Genomic DNA, 20,529 nt, shown 5'->3' with positions numbered 1-20,529 from the left:
GGTTGGCCAGCTCTGGCCAAGTTCATGGCTGTACCATACTACGCTTATCTGGTGCTGAAGATGCCTTTGCCTGCAGGAGTCCTAGCCCTACGAGCCAACCTCTTCGTCACCTACACTTGTGAGACAGAGAGTCTTGCCCTCACCGAAGCCACCGACCTCTCCATCCAGATGGCCAGTGTGGTCATCGACGCCAAGACGGTGCCCGCCGATGACCTAGAGATCCCATCGCTGGAGCATCCTCGCGCCTCCGCCAAGTCCAAGGAAGTTGGCCTCGACCTCGAGACCCCTCCAAGACAGTGAAGATTGGGGCTCACCTCGACCCCAAATAGGAAAGCACGCTCATCTCCTTCCTATGTGCCAATGCCAACATGTTTGCTTGGAAACCTGCAGACATGCTGGGGGTACCATGGGAGAAGATCGAGTATTCCTTGAATGTCTCGCCGACCGCCAAATCGATCAAGCAAAAACTCTAATGATTCATGCCAGACAAGAAGGAGGCTATTAGGGTAGAAATAAAGCGGCTCCTAGCTGCTGGATTCATAAAAGAAGTGTATCATCCTGAGTGGTTAGCAAACCCTGTTCTTGTTCAAAAAAAGAATAAAGAATGGAGAATATGCGTTGATTACACTGATCTTAACAAACACTGCTCTAAAGACCCCTTTGGTCTGCCTTGGATAGACGAGGTTGTAGACTCTACCACTGGCTACGAACTGCTCTCCTTCCTCGACTGTTACTCTGGCTATCACCAGATCTCCCTCAAGGAAGAAGACCAGATCAAGACGTCATTCATCACGCCTTTCAGTGTATATTGCTATACCACCATGTCCTTCAGACTCAAGAACACCAGGGTGACCTACCAAAGGGCCATCCAGATGTGCCTTGATCAATAGATAGGCCGCAACGTCGAAGCTTACATCAACGATGTGGTCGTCAAGTCCAAGACCGCCGATAATCTCATCACCGACCTGAAAGAAACTTTTGCTAACCTGAAAAAGGTACCGATGGAAGCTAAACCATTCAAAGTGCATCTTTGGAGTTCTGTCCAGTATACTCCTAGGCTACATCATCAGTGCCCGTGGCATCGAACCCAATCCCAACAAGGTCTCTGCTATCACCAACATGAAACGATCAACCTATGTAAAGGACATACATAAACTTACAGGATGCATGGCTGCTCTAAGCCGCTTCATATCACGCCTCGGCGAAAAGGGACTACCATTTTTCAAACTCCTCAAGGCCTCCGAGCGCTTTTCCTGGTTGGAGGAGGTAGATTTAGCTTTCGAGTAGCTCAAGTTGTTTTTAACAAAGCCTCCGATCATGACGGTGCCTCAACCGGACGAAACTCTACTGATGTACATCGCCGCCACTTCTCGCATTGTTAGCACAACTATCATCGTCGAACGCGAGGAGTCCGAGCATGCCTATAAGGTGCAATGTCTGGTCTACTTCATCAGTGATGTCCTTAACGAGTCCAAAACTCGTCATCCTCAAGTTCAGAAACTGCTATATGCTATTCTAATCACGTCACGCAAGCTTCACCATTACTTCGAGTATTACAAGATTGTTGTGGTCACCGAGTTCCCTCTAGGAGACATTCTTCGCAACAAAGAGGCCAATGGCCACATCATCAAGTGGGCTATCGAGCTCGACTCTTACTCCATCGAATTTAGAAGTAGGCCTACCGTCAAGTCACAGGCGCTCGCTGATTTCGTCGCTGAGTGGACCAAGATCCAAGAGCCCATCGCCGCTACTTGCCCCGAGCACTGGGTGATGTACTTTGATGGTGCCCTCAACATCAATGGTGTTGTTGTGGGCATTCTGTTCATTACGCCGACCAAGGATAAGCTCCGATATGTTCTCTGAATACATTTTCCAGCCTCCAACAACGCCGCCGAATACAAAGCATGTCTCCACGGACTCCGTATAGCCATTGAGCTCGGTGTCAAACGCCTAATGGTATACGAGGACTCTTGCACTGGTCATCAACCAGCTCAACAAAGACTAGTCCTACTCCAGCGAGAAGATGGATGCATACTGCGCTGAAATCAGGAAGCTTGAAGGAAAGTTCTACGGTATCGAGTACCACCACATGGTACGAGATCAAAATCAGCTCGCCGACCACCTATCTAAGATAGGCTCTTCTCGCGCCATGATTCCACCTGGGGTCTTTGTTCAAGATCTCTTGGCGTGATCCATTAAGGAAGAGAAGAAAGTTCAAGAAGTTCCCCCTACCGAGCAGCTGGTACTTACAGTACCTTCGTCGGCCGCCGATTGGAGGGAACAGTTCATCAAGTACCTCACAAGCGCCAAAGTACCCACCGACAATACTAAAACTGAATGCCTAATCCATCGAAGCAAGCATTACGTGCTGGTGGATGACAACTTGATGAGGAAAAGTGCCAAGAAAGGGATACTGCAGAAATGCATCACCTAAGAAGAGGGAGTGAAACTACTTCTCGAAATTCACTCTGGTTCCTATGGCAACCACGTGGCCTCGAGAAACCTGGTTGGCAAAGCTTTCTGAGCTGGTTTTTACTGGCCCACGGCCATCGCCGACACTGAAGATCTTGTTCGATGTTTTGAAGGATGCCAATTTTTCGCCAAGCAAATACACATGCCGGCACAAGAACTACAGACCATCCTAGCTTCCTAGCCCTTCGCATGTTGAGGACTAGATATGATCGGGCCCTTCAAGCCAGCGCCAGGTGGCTTCCGGTATGTGTACGTCGCCATTGATAAGTTCTCCAAGTGGATCAAATACAAACCGCTTGCTTCGGCCACTGCAAAGAAAGCAATCAAGCTCTTCAAAGATATCATCCACAGATTCAGTCTCCCGAAACAGCATTATCACCGACCTCAGAACTACGTTTAATGGTCATCATTTTTGGGACTTCTACGAAGACCGATGCATCTCCATCAAATCGGCGGCTGTCTCCGTTGCCCATTCTAGAGCCAATGGCCAGGTCGAATGGGCGAACGGCATGATCCTTGATGCTCTCAAAAAGAGGCTATATCAGAAAGAAGAAAAGCATTCGGGCAGATGACTCAAAGAGCTACCAGCTCTGGTCTAGGGACTATGTACTCAAGCTAGTCGCATCACCTTTGTGTCTTCGTATTTCTTGGTCTACGGCTGAAAGGTCCTAATGGCTAGAGCGGGGGTGAATAGCCTAATAAAAAAATTCTACAACAACACTTAACAAAACGGTTAGACGATTATGAGGCGAAGCGAGTGTTGCGCTAGCCTACTCAAAATGCAAGCCACCTACCACAATTCTAGTTTAGATAGTGTTTATCCACACAATAGCAAAGACACTACCCTATGTTAGTGTGCTCTCAAAGACTAACTAAAGAGCCATACCAACCAAGCAAACAAGCTCTCACAACTAGTTACACTAAAGAGCTTGACAACTAGTTTGCGGTAATGTAAAGAGAGTGATCAAGAAGGTTATACCATCGTGTAGAGGAAGGAACCAATCAATCACAAGGATGAATAACAATGAAGACCAATCACCTCAGAATCAATGATGAACGCAATGATTTTTTACCAAGGTTCACTTGCTTGCCGGCAAGCTAGTCCTCGTTGTGGTGATTCACTCACTTGGAGGTCCACGCGCTAATTGGCTTCACACGCCAAACCCTTAATAGGGTGCTGCACAACCAACACAAGATGAGGATCATACAAGCCATGAGCAATCCACTAGAGTACCTTTTGGTGCTTCGCCGGGGAAAGGTCAAGAACCCCTCACAATCACCACGATTGGAGCCGGAGACAATCACCACCTCCGCTCAATGATCCTCGCTGCTCCAAGCCGTCTAGGTGGCGGCAACCACCAAGAGTAACAAGCGAAATCCATAGTGAAACACGAACACCAAGTGCCTCTAGATGCAATCACTCAAGCAATGCACTTGGATCACTCCCAATCTCACTATGATGATGAACCAATGATGGAGATGAGTGGGAGGGCTTTGGCTAAGCTCACAAGGTTGCTATGTCAATGCAAATGGCCAAGAGGGTGAGCTTGAACCGACTATGGAGCTTAAATAGAAGCCCCCATGAAATAGAGCCGTTGTACCCCTTCACTAGGCACTGATCGGGGTGACCGGACGCTCCGGTCCTACTGACCGAACGCTGCTCCTCAGCGTCCGGTCACCCAATGGCGGCCACGTGTCTCTTGCATTCAACAGTGAACATTTGATCTCAATGGTCGATAAGCTGACCGGATGCTCTGACAGAACTAACCGGACGCTGAACCCTTAGCGTCCGATCGTTTACAGTAAGGGTCTGAAATAAGTTTTTGCCGACCGGACACGTCCGGTCATGCTTGACCGGACACAGCCCAGCGTCCAGTGCTTAACCCTAATTACTATGCCGACCGACCACTCGACCAGACGCAACCCTTCAGCGTCCAGTCATAGAGCGACCCAGCGTCCGGTCAGTTGACCGGCGCCAGCATCATTTCGACCAACTCTATTTCATTTCTAACTTCTCCACCCTTGCTCAAATGTGCCAACCACCAAGTGTATCACCTTGTGCACATGTGTTAGCATATTTTCACAAATATTTTCAAGGGTGTTAGTTCTCCACTAGATCCTAAATGCATATGCAATGAGTTAGAGCATCTAGTGGCACTTTGATAACCGCATTTCGATACGAGTTTCACTCCTCTTAATAGTACAGCTATCAATCCTAAATGTGATCACACTCTCTAAGTGTCTTGATCACCAAAACAAAATAGCTCCTACAAATTATACCTTTGCCTTGAGCTTTTTGTTTTTTCTCTTTCTTCTTTTCAAGTTTAAGCCCTTGATCATCACCATGGCATCACCATTGTCATGCTATGATCTTCATTGGCTTCTCCACTTGAAGTGTGCTACCTATCTCACGATCACTTGATAAACTAGGTTAGCACTTAGGGTTTCATCAATTCACTAAAACCAAACTAGAGCTTTCAATCTCCCCCTTTTTGGTAATTGATGACAACCCTTATACAAAGATATGAATTAAAATTCAATTGAATCCATGTTGCTTGTCCAAGCATATTTACCATGTGTAAAAAGATATGGACAAGTTTTATGAACCCCAAATGGTAGCAAGTGCTCCCCCTATATATGTGCTAAGAGTTTGGATTGAAGCTTGCACATATGCTTAGATAGGAAATATAGGAGTCAATATCTACCACATGATGCTAAGGTATAAAAGATGGACCTTAGAAGCACGATACCAATCAGAGTGCATCATTATACCATCCTTAGCACCGTGGTTAGTTTAATACCACCTGGAAACACTTGGAAATGAAATCATTAGATATCCTATGCATGCTAGTTTTTCATTTCATCATTCAAACCGACAACTAGCATACACCACACAAGCATAGATATGGAATTTTAAGACTTGTGCCATGCAAGCAAACATATGAAATGCACATTCAAATGTACCATACAAGTTCATGAGCTTGCTCCCCCTACTTGTGTGCTCAAAATTTTAGTTGATCTCTTTCCATATATCAAGATATCTTTATGTTTCTCTCCCTTTATGATATTTCTCCCTCTTTTTCACTATCTTTACTACTATCTTTGTTTCTCTCCCCCTTTGTCATCAATGACCACAAAGGTTCAAAATATAGATAGTATTACATGTAGGGTCGAGATTATCAATGTCAATCAATGGGGTGAGGATCATTTTCCCAAATTTGGTCTAGTCTAGATCATTTACCAAAGATATTTAACTCGGTTTGATCCAAGGACAAGCTTCTTCACACCTCCAAATAAGGGTTATCTTGTACCATGTTGAGTTAAACACTTATAGCTCATTTTCTAGATTAAACACTAGGTTTACAAGCCCACAAACATGTCATATGCTACCACTAGATCAAATCAAGCATAGAAGCAATAGTGATATCATATAAACATCAAAATCATTTGATTTTCATGAATGAGCCTAATAAAATAGAACCACTTGAAAGGTCCTAATAAAATTGAGAATGTGACTAGATGCACTAATCATGTCCTTAGAAAAGATGTATGTCATGCCAATCAACTTTTACCTTGGATTGCTCGAAGGAGAGGCATGTCATATGAGTGGGGGTGCATCAACACATATTTGAGAAATCTAATATGTTCAACTCATTCCTTAGCTTGCAAAACCTTTTCTCATCCAATGGCTTGGTGAATATGTCGGCAAGTTGATCTTCGGTGTCTACACTCTCAATGCAAATGTCCCCTTTTTGTTGGTGATCTCTTATGAAATGGTGGCGGACATCAATGTGCTTTGTTCTTGTATGTTGAACCGGATTGTTGGTCAACTTGATTGCACTCTCATTGTCACATAGCAATGGCACTTTCTTGAGCTTGATTCTAAAGTCACTCAAAGTGGCCTTCATCCAAAGTATTTATGCACAACAACTACCGGCGGATATGTATTCAGCTTCGGCGGTTGATAATGCAACACTATTTTGCTTCTCTGATGACCATGAAACAAGTGATCTTCCCAACAATTGACATGTACCCGAGGTGCTCTTCCTTTCAACTTTGCATCCCGCATAGTCTGAGTCGGAGTAACCAACTAGCTCAAACTTTGCTCCTTTGGAATACCACAAGCCAACATTTGGTGTATGCTTCAAGTACCTCAATATCCTCTTTATAGCCTTTAAATGACTTTCTCTTGGTGAGGCTTGAAATCTTACACACATGCATACACTAAACATGACATCTGGCCTTGATGCGGTCACATAGAGTAGGCTTCCAATCATAGATCGATATAATTTTTAATCCACCATGTTTCCACTTGCATCACTATCCAAGTTGCCATTGGTTCTCATTGGTGTGCTAATGACTTTGCTATCAATCATACCAAACTTCTTGATCATGTTCTTGATGTACTTGCCTTGACTCACAAATGTACCATTCTTTAATTGCTTGATTTAAAGACCAAGGAAGTAACTCAACTCTTCAATCATGGACATCTCAAACTCATTAGCCATCATCTTTCCAAACTCATCACAAAAGTCTTGATTGGTTGATCCAAATATGATGTCATCAACATAGATTTGCAATACAAATAGATCTTTTTCAATCTTCTTGATGAAAAGAGTGGTGTCAACCTTGCCCATTGTGAACCCTTTAGAGAGTAGGAAATCCCTCAATCTCTCATACCATGCTCTAGGTGCTTGCTTCAAGCCATACAATGCTTTCTTTAACTTGTACACATGGTTGGGCTTCTTGTCATCTTCAAAACCGGGAGGTTGCTCAACATATACTTCTTCATTGATGTAACCATTGAGAAATGCACTCTTGACATCCATTTGATAGAGCTTTATGTTGTGGGCACAAGCATAGGCTAGCAAGATTCTAATTGCTTCTAATCTAGCAACCGGGGCATATGTTTCTCCAAAGTCAAGACCTTCAACTTGTGTATAGCCTTGCGCTACCAATCTTGCTTTGTTCCTTACTACTATCCCATCTTGATCTTGCTTGTTTTTAAAGACCCATTTGGTTCCAATCACATTGTGTCCCTTTGGTCTCTCTACTAATTTCCATACTTGATTTCTTGTGAAGTTATTCAATTCTTCATGCATAGCATTCACCCAATCAACATCCTTCAAAGCTTCATATATCTTCTTTGGTTCAATAGATGACACAAATGAGAAGTGTTCATAAAATGATGCCAATCTTGATCTTGTTTGTACACCTCTTGAAATATCACCAATGATAGTGTCCAATGGATGATCTCTTGCAATATTGATTGGTTGGAGGATTGGAACTTGATTGCTTGCACTTGCTTGATCATTGGGTTGAGATGATGTACTAGCCACTTGATCTTGTTCATTTTTATGAGATCCACTTGTACTAGCTTGATTTGTATCATCTTGCACATTTGAGTTGGAGAGCACTTGCACTTGATCATCTTTATCATCATTCACTTGCCTAGATCTCAATTCATCAATATCCATGTTCTTCATGGCATTTGAAAGTTGAATGCCTCTAACATCTTCCAAGTTCTCATTCTCTACTTGTGAACCCTTGGTTTCATCAAATTCAACATCATGAACTTCCTCAAGAGTACCACTATCCAAATTCTAAACTCTATATGCTTTGCTTATAGTGGAATAACCAAGTAGGAATCCTTCATCACATTTCTTGTCAAATTTTCCCAATCTTATGCCTTTCTTCAAGATATAGCATTTGCAACTAAAGACCTAAAAATATGCAATGTTGGGCTTTCTACCATTCAAGAGCTCATATGGTGTCTTTTCTTTCAATCGGTGACAATAGAGGCGGTTGCTACAATAGCAAGTCGTGTTGATAGCTTCGGCCCAAAAGGATTGACTTACATTGTACTCACTAAGCATAGACCTTGCCATATCGATGAGTGTTCTATTCTTTCTCTCAACAAGGCCATTTGATTGAGGTGCGTACTTGGCCAAGAATTGATGTCTAATTCCAAATTCATCACACAACTCATCAATTCTAGTGTTCTTGAACTCACTACCATTGTCACTTCTAACTCTCTTGATGGTTGTTTCAAATTCATTGTGAATGCCCTTGACAAATGATTTGAATGTTGCAAACACATCACTTTTGTCCATTAGAAAGAATACCCATGTGTATCTAGTGTAGTCATCCATTATCACAAATCGATATTTATTTCCATCGATACTAGTGTATTGTGTTGGCCCAAACAAATCCATGTGCAATAACTCAAATGCTTTACTAGTGCTCATCATGCTTTTCTTAGGATGGGTGTTTCCAACTTGTTTGTCGGCTTGACAAGAGCTACAAAGCTTATCCTTTTTAAACACAACATCTTTCAAGTGTTTAACTAAGTCATGCTTAACCAATTTATTCAGTTGTTTTATTCCAATATGACCAAGCCTTCTATGCCATAACCAACCCATGCTAGACTTAGTGAACAAGCATGTAGATAATTTAGCTTCACTAGCATTGAAATCAACCAAGTATATATTCTTATATCTAAAGCCTTTGAAGATCAAATTAGAGCCATCTACACTTATGATCTCTACGTCATCTATTCCAAATATGCATTTGAATCCAAGATCATATAATTGAGCCACGGATAGCAAATTGAAGTTCAAGCTCTCTACTAGCAACACATTGGATATGCTCATGTCATTGGATATTGTAATCTTACCAAGCCCTTTGACCTTGCCTTTGCCATTATCACCAAATGTGATACTATCATAACCATCATTGCCATTGGTGTTGATTGAGTTGAACATTCTTGCATCACTGGTCATGTGTTGAGTGCACCTACTATCAAGAACCCAATGCCTTCCTTCGGCTTTATAATTGACCTACAAAAGAAGATCAATTCTTTTTAGGTACCCAAACTTGTTTGGGTCCTTGAAGGTTAGTCACTAAGCTCTTTGGTACCCAAATGACTTTCTTCTTTGAGCCCATCCATGGTTTACCAATGAACTTAGCCTTCACACCATTTGTACCCTTAGTAAGCATATAGCATGAATCAAGCTTAATAGAGGATACATTAGCATTTTTGCTCTTGTTTTTGCATTCTTGCTCTTTGTGACCCACTTGCTTGCAACTAGTGCAAAACCAACCGTTGTTCTTCACAAAACTAGTCTTGTGAGGAGCAAAGGCCGCTTTGCCTTTCTTGGGGTTATAGCCCAATCCCTCTTTGTAGAGAGAAGCTCTTTGGCTACCCAAGCACATAAGCAATCGGTCCTCACCACCATAGGCCTTAGCCAAAGTGTGAGTGAGCTTAGTGACCTCCTTCTTGAGGTTCTCATTCTCAACCACTAGTGAGGCATCATAAGTGAGACCATCACTACTAGATGAGATAGAGGTGGAAGTGCTACAAGAAGGATTAGTAGGAGCAATAATGATAGGCATAGATAGTGATTTATCAATTATATCACAAGTTAAACCTACATCACAAGTTTCAACATGCTTCTTTTTATCTTGTTCATTAAGCAAAGTGGAATGAGCCTTTTCAAGCTTTTTGTGAGCCTTGCCAAGCTTCTCATGGGCTTCCTCTAGCTTCTCATGAGTTGCTTTGAGCTCATCAAGGGCTTGCTTAAGGGCTTTTACCTCCTTATTCAAGCTCTTGCATTCCATTCTCTTAATGTCAAAGTGTTCTTTAGCATCTTCTAGCATGTCAAATAATTCATCCTTAGTAGGTTCATCTTCATCACTATCACTATCATTTTCATTTTCATGTTCATTATCATCAACATGTTCTTCATCACTTTCATCATCACAAGATTGTACCTTAGTGGCCTTAGCCATGAAGCATGATGAAGATTCAAAGAGAGAAGGCTTCTCATTGATGGCAATGCTTGCAAGAACCTTCTTCTTGGTGGTCTTGTGATCATCACTATCATCATCATCATCAAATGAGGAAGCATCACTATCCCAAGTGACTACATATGAACCACCCTTCTTCTTGAAGGCCATCTTGTCCTTCTTCTCTTTCTTTTCTTCTTGTCCTTCTTCTTATTCTTCTTGTTGTCATCATCATTGTCGCTATTGTATGGGCATTGAGCAACAAGATGATCTTTGCTTCCACACTTGAAGCACCTTCTTGACTCTTCTTTGTTCTTGGATGAAGACTTCTTTTTTCTAGCACGGTAGCCCTTCTTCACCATGAACTTGCCAAATCTCTTGACAAATAGAGCCATCTTCTCATCATCATCATCATCCCATGAATCATCATCTTCACTTGATGTTTCTTGCTTGGCTTTTCCCTTAGATGACATGGCTTTGAATGCCACGCTCTTCTTCTTGTCATCCTTATTTTCTTCTTTCTTCTCCCTTTTTTCTTCCTTCTCATCATCATCTCTATAAGCATCATCGGTCATGATATCTCCCAAGATTTGATTTGGTGTCATTGTATCCAAACCGGACCTCACTAGAATAGTGACCAATGTACCAAATCTTGAGGGTAAGCATCTCAAGAACTTATTTGAGAATTCCTTGTCCTCTATCTTCTCACCAAGTGCCTTGAGATCATTTACAATCACTTCCATCCGATGAAACATGTCCGGCACACTCTCTTCTTCCTTCATCTTGAAACTAGCAAATTTATCCTTGAGAATGTATGCCTTTGCACCCTTGATTGCCTTGGTGCCCTCAAATAATTCTTCCAATTTCTTCCATGCCTCATGAGCTCTCTCAATGTTCTTGATTTGCTCAAATGTTCTCTCATCCAAATCATCATGGATGGCACTAAGAGCAATATCATTGTTTTGGAGTAGCAATTCTTCAGCGGCGGTGGGAGCCTCTTCATCTTCTATCTCAATTTTTATTTCTACCACCTTCCAAATTTTCCTATTGATTGACTTGATATATGTTGTCATCTTAGCCTTCCAATAGGGATAATTTGTGCCATCAAATTGGGGTGGCTTCTTGGTGTTGTTGATTTGAGCCATTTTTACACCGAAGGTTGTTAAGCCTCAAATCACGGTGACCTCGGCTCTGATACCACTTGAAAGGTCCTAATGGCTATAGGGGGGGTGAATAGCCTAATAAAAAATTCTACAACAACACTTAACAAAATGGTTAGACGATTATGAGGCAAAGCGAGTGTTGCGCTAGCCTACTCAAAATGCAAGCCACATACCACAATTCTAGTTTAGATAGTGTTTATCCACACAATAGCAAAGACACTACCCTATGTTAGTGTGCTCTCAAAGACTAACTAAAGAGCCACACCAACCAAGCAAACAAGCTCTCACAACTAGTTACACTAAAGAGCTTAACAACTAGTTTGTGGTAATGTAAAGAGAGTGATCAAGAAGGTTATACCATCGTGTAGAGAAAGAAACCAATCAATCACAAGGATGAATAACAATGAAGACCAATCACCTCGAAATCAATGATGAACGCAATGATTTTTTATCGAAGTTCACTTGCTTGCCGGCAAGCTAGTCCTCGTTGTGGCGATTCACTCACTTGGAGGTCCACGCGCTAATTGGCTTCACATGCCAAACCCTCAATAGGGTGCCGCACAACCAACACAAGATGAGGATCACACAAGCCACGAGCAATCCACTAGAGTACCTTTTGGCGCTCCACCGGGCAAAGGTCAAGAACCCCTCACAATCACCACGATCGGAGCTAGAGACAATCACCACCTTCGCTCAATGATCCTCGCTGCTCCAAGCCATCTAGGTGGTGGCAACCACCAAGAGTAACAAGCAAAATCCATAGTGAAACACGAACACCAAGTGCCTCTAGATGCAATCACTCAAGCAATGCACTTGGATCACTCCCAATCTCACTATGATGATGAACCAATGATGGAGATGAGTGGGAGGGCTTTGGCTAAGCTCACAAGGTTGCTATGTCAATGCAAATGGCCAAGAGGGTGAGCTTGAACCGACTATGGGGCTTAAATAGAAGCCCCCACGAAATAAAGCCGTTGTACCCCTTCACTAGGCACTGATCGGGGTGACCGGACGCTCCGGTCCTACTGACCGGACGCTGCTCCTCAGCGTCCGGTCGCCCAATGGCGGCCACGTGTCTCTTGCATTCAACAGTGAACATTTGATCTCAATGGTCGATAAGCTGACCAGATGCTCTGACAGAACTAACCGGACGCTGAACCCTTAGCATCCGATCGTTTACAGTAAGGGTCTGAAATAAGTTTTTGCCGACCGGACACGTCCGGTCATGCTTGACCGGACACAGCCCAGCGTCCAGTGCTTAACCCTAATTACTATGCTGATCGACCACTCGACCAGACGCAACCCTTCAGCGTCCAGTCACAGAGCGACCCAGCGTCCGGTCAGTTGACCGGCGCCAGCATCATTTCGACCAACTCCATTTCATTTCTAACTTCTCCACCCTTGCTCAAATGTGCCAACCACCAAGTGTATCACCTTGTGCACATGTGTTAGCATATTTTCACAAATATTTTCAAGGGTGTTAGTTCTCCACTAGATCCTAAATGCATATGCAATGAGTTAGAGCATCTAGTGGCACTTTGATAACCGCATTTCGATACAAGTTTCACTCCTCTTAATAGTATGGCTATCAATCCTAAATGTGATCACACTCTCTAAGTGTCTTGATCACCAAAACAAAATAGCTCCTACAAATTATACCTTTGCCTTGAGCTTTTTGTTTTTCTCTTTCTTCTTTTCAAGTTTAAGCCCTTGATCATCACCATGCCATCACCATTGTCATGCTATGATCTTCATTGGCTTCTCCACTTGAAGTGTGCCACCTATCTCATGATCACTTGATAAACTAAGTTAGCACTTAGGGTTTCATCAATTCACCAAAACCAAACTAGAGCTTTCAATGGCTCAGAAGCCATACTACCAGCGGACATTGCCTTCCGAGCACCTAGGGTGGAACATTACGATGAAGAGCAAGCCGCAGCTGTTCAGATAGAGGACGTCGATAGGGCCGAGGAAGAACGCCTGATCACCTACATCCGCATAGCCAAATACCTAGAAGGCTTGCGGAGATACTATAACCACAACATCAAAGGTCATTCATTTGCTGTCGGCGACCTCGTTCTCCACAGAAAGCAAAAAACCGAAGGGATGCACAAGCTCTCCTCCCCCTGGGAAGGGCCTTACGTCGTCAAAGAGGTTACCCGACTAGGTGTGGTAGAACCGCCTAATTTAATGCCTCACAGGAGTGCTTGTCTTCCATTAGACACTAAGCACTTGAGGGAGAACACTAAATTACTCGGTTCCGTCGGGCACACCCTAGGGGAGAACCCGAAAATCCACATTTTCGCCATCAGGATCACAAATGAAAGAATAAAGCTTACAACATTCTTAACCATTTCTTACATCACTTTGCATGTAACATCAGAGTATAACATTTATCATTTATAATAGCGAAATGTAATCATATTATCAGAGTTAGGAATAATTTAATTGAACAGCGGAATATAAACATGTGAATAAAGTTATAGCGGAAATAAACGTCTATTAATGACATGATGAAGTATTGATATATAAACTATGACAACAGATTATGAAACCTTCATTTATAAAAGCATTTGGTGAGAGTTATAAATAACAACTACAATCGCAGCATAAAGGAAATCCTCGCTGAGCCCACCAGGAGGAATCCACACACAAAGGTCAGCTCAAGCCTTCACCTGTCACCTGCAACAGGGGGAATAAAACCCTGAGTACTCAATTGTACTCAGTAAGACTTACCCGACAAGGGGAAAGAAAAGACTCCAAGGGTATGCAAGGCTATCTAGCTTATGGGTTATTGCATTAGCAGAAAGCATTACTAAATGTGCGTCCTTATATTCGATTTTTATTAATAGCCGCACTGGTTCATTAACTAACCATTCTATGTAAGCACCTATGCTACTTTCAAGCAGGTGGTAAGCAATCAGATTTCCTTTTTCCATCTTCCATCTTTCATCTTCAGTTCTTACTATGATGCTAAACCGTAGACAAGCCGTACCGGATCGCCCGGTGATTCATGAATCAATGCCCCCCGCTGGGTACCCTAAAAACACACGCCCTGCTTGTACCCCAGGCACAAGCAGGACCAACCCATCACTCTCCTGTCCCGGTGTCTAGGTCCTCGTCCAAACTGGGACTCCAAGCCCCCGCCCCTGAGTCCTGGACTCAGTGCGGTGCAAGGACCTCCTCCACCAAAAAGAAACCCTAATAGTCGGTCTAGAAAGAGCCAGATCCGTGATAAGAGAGTAACAAGTCTTCCAAGCGCCCATACTCAAGTATGTGCTCGGGATAATGAGTCTGTGACCTACCTAGAGTCTCATGCAACGAACGGTCCTTAATCGACCAGACAGGAAAAGCAGTGTAACCAAGCCATGCCCCGCATCCACGGTGACACAATCTCTTACACCCACCAATACCCAAACCATATCCCTGTCCGGTCACCATTTTTCCTTTCCACCATTTATATTTTCCCAGTGATAATATTACAGTAATATATTTCCTATCTCTCGCGAGTGACAGGCAATCACTCGACTTCTACCGGAGTCCTATAGCATAGCATTCTACATGATCCTATCATACTAGTAAGACTTATAGGATAAAGATATATATGCAAGTGGGTTTCATTCAACTCCTTAAAACTTAATGCACAAATATAATTTAAACTGCAGAAAAGTAGGGGTTATGCACCGGGACTTGCCTGGGTAAGATATATATTAAAAAGTTAGTATCTGCATCTTCAGATCCTCCACAATCATCTGGATAGAAAACCCATCGTATCATCTCCTGGAGAGAATACCATTACACCATCTTTGGATTTCTGATCATCCTTTGATTGATCCGTTGATCCCTCCTCGTACCTATATGATATGCATTGATGCAAATGCATAGATGAAATTAATCGACTGCAATCGTGACTCGTAAAATACGACTTACGCCGCTCGAGTTAACGGGCTTGTTCTAACGACGGCCGTACTTAGGCTACATATCCATGTTATCGAATAAGACGTTATTTCCCAACAATTATTTTAGTTATACAAACCCAAGTTGTTTCTTTATTTCATTCTATCGATTTAATCGTTATTCGAAATAGAGCATCATTATCTACCTAGCAAACTAATTATTATTGGGCTACAAAAATTACAGTGAGTAGATAATAATATTAGTAGTTTACTATCAAATTTTTAGAGTCAACACTATTATTGATTTATCCCAGAAATTCCTACAAGTTCATCTTTTAATAATATTAAGCATTTTAAATTACTTATATAGCTCCCAAAAATATTGCCAAACTTTGTGAACAAAATATACTAATAGATAGAGCATAATTTTAGGAGACTAACAAAACTGGTTTCACTATTTTTGGGTCCCTACACTATTTTATTGAGTTTACAATTTTACTTCCGAGACTAAATTAGCAATCGCTTAGAACTAAAGGGCCAACAGACATCAGTCGGCCTAGTGGCCCGTTCGGCCAGGCCCAGCGGCGGGCAGGTGGTGGCCCAGGTGGATGGGCGCGCGGCGACAGGCCGGACGGCCCAAGCGCGCAGACAGTCCAAAGCGCACGGCGTGGACCACAGGAACGTGCGGCCCAGCGCGGCGAACGGCCCAGGCAGACACAGCGATCGGCCGGCCTAGCGAAACCGGCCCGCGGTGGGAGACGCGGCACATATGCGACATGACCTCTGAACTTTCCTTAAATTACAAAAAGGTCCAACTACTATTTCGTACACTCACTGACAAGTTCATTAACCCCCCGGCTTTCACCAAACTCCCGTTTACTTACCTTCGCTTTCCTTCCCCAAAGCAGAGGACGGAATAGGGGGCACCAACCGGCGGTCAATCCTGGTCGGGCGGGCACGGCGATGGCAGAAAAACCGGCCGCAGGTAGGGGCGGGCCCGGCCATGTATGCAGGCACCGGTGGCATGGCCAGCGGTAGCCCATAGCACCCTAGCCACGCGCGCGCATGGCAGCTGTAGGGCGACGGTAGAACTGTGCGGCTCCGGTGAACAAACGGCGGTGGAAGGTGAGGCAAGGTGCTGCGGTAGCGACTCCGGCGTGGGGTAAGGACGCGGCACACGCGGGGAATGCAGGGCCACGGCGAAAGGGAGGCGCGCGAGTGGCTCGGGTGCACGGATGGGGCACGACAGCCCTGTGCGTAGCTATGGGCAGCCGTGGGAGCAGGAAGGTGGCGTGCCGGACCAGAGCGAGGAAGGAAGAGGAGGGCACCGGCTTAGACGACGGTGGGGTCGGGTGGGGTGCGGGTCACGGTGGCTATGACGCTGGGGCATGCAAGGGGGAAACAAAGGGGGCGCGGAGCCATGCACGGGCATGAGCATTGTGGTGGTGTGCACTGGAAGCAGCCACGGCGGTGCGGAGGAGCGAGGCGTGGTGCTATGGCAGCGGAGGGGACCGGGGAGGCGAGGGGCAAGCGCCTAGGCTCGAGGTCCTAACGCGCACCTGGCTAGGCGGTGCCATGGAGGCAGAGCCCACGGTGGCAGCAGTAGCAGGGCGAGCTAGGCGGATGGCGTCGGCATGGCCACTGTGGGGCAACACAGCCCAGGCGCGCATGGCTGAACAGCGGCGGCACGTGACTGGTGGCGGCTTGGGAGGCACGGCAGCGGCGTCCCAATGAAGAAGCAGAGATGGGGGAAAAAGAGGCGAGTCGGAGCTGTGGCCAGGGTTCCAGCGCGGGCCACGGGGACTCGCGCGCGGGCGCACACTCAATGGTTGGCGACCAAGGCGCTGCCTCCACAGTTGCTCGGTAGAGAGAGGGAGCGGATGGAGGCAAGAGCAACGCGCGCGAGAGATAGAGAGCGAGGAGGAGGAGCGCTCGCGAGGAGGGGAAAGGCGTCTATGGCGGACTAGGGCTGGGACGACGGCTCCTGCGCGTTGCACGGCAGCTCAGCGCCGTGGAGCTGCAAGTCCAGCGTGGTGGTGGCGCGTGCTGCGGGGAGCAGACCAAGGCAGGCCGGGGCTCGCTCACGGGGAAGGCGTGAGCCAGTGCGAAGCTCGAGCGCGCGCGTGGAGGAAGAAGAAGAAGGGGGCGAGCAGGTGCGGCAGAGAGCAGAGGGAGCGACGTGGGAGCGCCGGTGCAGAGAGCAGCGCAACCGAGGTGCGCCTGGCAGTAGCAGGGCCACACGTGGCTAGGTGCGGTAGGTGGGTGGTAGCTCAGCAATGCAATCGGAGACAGAGGGCAGACCGGGACAAGACGAGGCAGAGATGTGGGAATTCGTGAGTTGGAACTTTGCTCGCCGGCTACGGAGACAGCAGAGGCAGGGATTGGACATGGTGAGAACAGGGGGAAAGAACCACATGCTCCAAAGAAAAATTCGAACCAGATTGCCAGCTTCGCAAAGAAAAAGATGAGCAGGGAGTTCTGACGTAAAAGGCAAGCAGAGTACGAGAGAGCGAGCAAACGGGGAGGCAGGACTGACTTGGCTTCACTCTGCCATGGCGCGACGTTAATAATTTGGCTGGCGGATTTATTCGGAGCAAGGGAGACGCACCACGGTACTCAACATCCAGAACACAGTGCAGCAAGGACAGCAGCGCTTTTAAATATAATCACCGATGTTGACGCGAAAAGCTGGTTTCTATTTATTTTATTTTAAGTTTTAACACGATTAACTTCCACTAATAATTATTTCACGCAAAAGTTCATACATCACACTAACCCATAGAGACAAAAAATATTTAAGCGCCATTTAATTACTTTGCTCACTATCGTTTGCTAAAAATGGCATTTTAAACCTAAGCTTAATATTTAAATTTTAAAATCCGAGAAACTCGTTCTGGAAATTTTTCCTAGGCCTAAACCGCGGTGCTAAATAAGATCATAACACCGGGGTGTTACACCAGGGTCTTATTGGCTATGTGACTTGGACAGAATCAATATTCCCAATTCATGGCACATCGAGCACCTTATACATTTCTATCCTTGAAACGCTCCAGATATGTATTCTCCACTCCATGACGAATAAAGTTTTGGTCACCAAAATTTGTCTCCATTATTTCTCCATTATGATTAATCTCCACTTACGGTCGTCGAGCTCTAAGCTACTCCTTAACGAACTCCAATACGAGATCACCATAAATGATCCGCCACGTTTCTCCATATCTCCAACATGTGGTCGCCATAAATGCTCCGTCGCGTTTCTCCATATCTCTAAAATGTTTCACTAATCGCCGAGTAGCACACGTTTTGTTCTGTGCTCTATGGAAAAGACCCAGTCTCCGATCTCTCCCTACACATGCTATGGGCTCCGTGCTCTGCGTTATGGGTGGTCGGCTATAGTTCCTTGGCCACGCCTATTCCTCCTACACGTGTACGGGCTCCGCGCTCGACGTTATGGACTATGGGCTAGCCAAGGCTAAGAGCACAGTAAGGAACTAACTGCTCGGACACCACTTATACTATGTATATCTCTAAGTTAATTTGCCAACCGCTGAGTAGCACACATTCCGCTCTGTTTTCTATAGAGAAGACCTAGTCTCCGATCTCTCCCTACACGTGCTACGGGCTCCACGCTCTACGTTATGGGTGGTTGGCTGCGGTTCCTTGGTCAGGCATGTTCCTCCTACATGTGCATGGGCTCCGTGCTCTACGTTATGGACTATGGGCTAGCTAAGGCCAAAGAGTTCAGTACCGAACTAACTGCTCAGACGTTACTTATACTATGTATAATTGCGTTAGGGTTAACACTACAACGATTTTTCAACGAAAACTAGCAAATTGCATAAACATGCACTGTCACTTTACAGCATTTCTACATACAAATGTCTGTCTATGCCCTTGCTCGTTTTAACTACTCTCTCCAGTTACTACAGACTTTCCTCCAAGCAGATCATCAGGCTTCGCCATCGTCGTCCATCTTGTTGAATCGGTCGATGTCGTCGGCCAGCTTCTTCGCCGCGTCTTCCACCTCATCTTCCAGCTGCTGGTGCTTTGTCACACCCGTTCCTTCAGTGAATCTGGCCCCTATCATTTGAAGGTCAATGGTAGGGTAATGGGACCGGACCACCGCTAGGGCGGGTGTAACGGCAGTGATGATGGCATCACGGTTGAAGCTCTTGAAGTTCTCCCATGCCACCTTGCACTTTTTGATGATGGTGTCCGGACGTGGTGGCCTACTGTCAGGCTGAGGAGCTGCCTCTAGGTTGACACAGTCGAGCACCGGTTTGACTCCGGCAACTACATCATTGAACTTGTTCCTCTACGTCCTGGCCTCCTGTTCTAGCACATCGAACTGTGCCTTAACCCTCCGATGGTAGTCTGCAGGCATTACAAGGTTCCATCAAGCAAGGAAATTACTCCTACAGCAACTTCGACCATGAAGTCCTCACCTTTCAGCTCCTCAGTCAGCTTCTCCGCTCGTCCCGATTCCTTCGCCTTCTCCTCTCAGAGTTGCTTGATGCTTTAGCGCAGCTGGCCAAGCTCTACATCTTGCTCTACAAGCATAATGGTCCATAGCAACAATATGACTTTTCAATAATGCAAAGCACATTCGCCGATACGCCATACCATCTTTCTCCTTAGAGACGCTTCTGAGCTGCTCGGACTTCCACTCTAATTGCTCAGAAGCACCCGTCAACTGCTCGAAGACGGTGGCCAGTTGCTCAGACTTGCCCCACAACTGCTCGGACGCCTTTGCCAGCTGCTCGAATAGGATGCCCTTCTGGTATTCCAGATCCCGCACATTGGATTCAGTAAGGTCTTGCTCGCGCTGGGCCCTCTAGATGTTCTTCTCTATAAGTTTCATCGCCTCCTTCAGTTTTTCATTCTCCTCGGTGAGGGGCTCCATCCTTTTGATCAGCTATCACCACTGTTCGGCGGTCCGAGCAATGTCGTACAAAAGCAACAAGATTATGAAGAGCTCCAGATGTCCAATGACAAAGATGAGCATTCCAGGCATAGTATTGACCTTGATCTGCTTCATCACTCTAGAAAGGGCAGACTCCAGCCTCCTGAGCTCCCTTGTGGTGTCCTCCTCCTCAACAACCACCACTTCATCGCCTCGCTTGCGAAGGATTCAGACAGCTTGAGGTCGTGATTCCTCATGCTCGATTTCTTCCACCTCGTCCTCCTCCTCCACGGATGGAGGCACCACT

This window comes from Miscanthus floridulus, chromosome 19 (assembly GCF_019320115.1).
Source record: "Miscanthus floridulus cultivar M001 chromosome 19, ASM1932011v1, whole genome shotgun sequence".
Lineage (NCBI taxonomy): Eukaryota > Viridiplantae > Streptophyta > Magnoliopsida > Poales > Poaceae > Miscanthus > Miscanthus floridulus.
Note: the sequence above shows the minus strand (reverse complement) of the source record.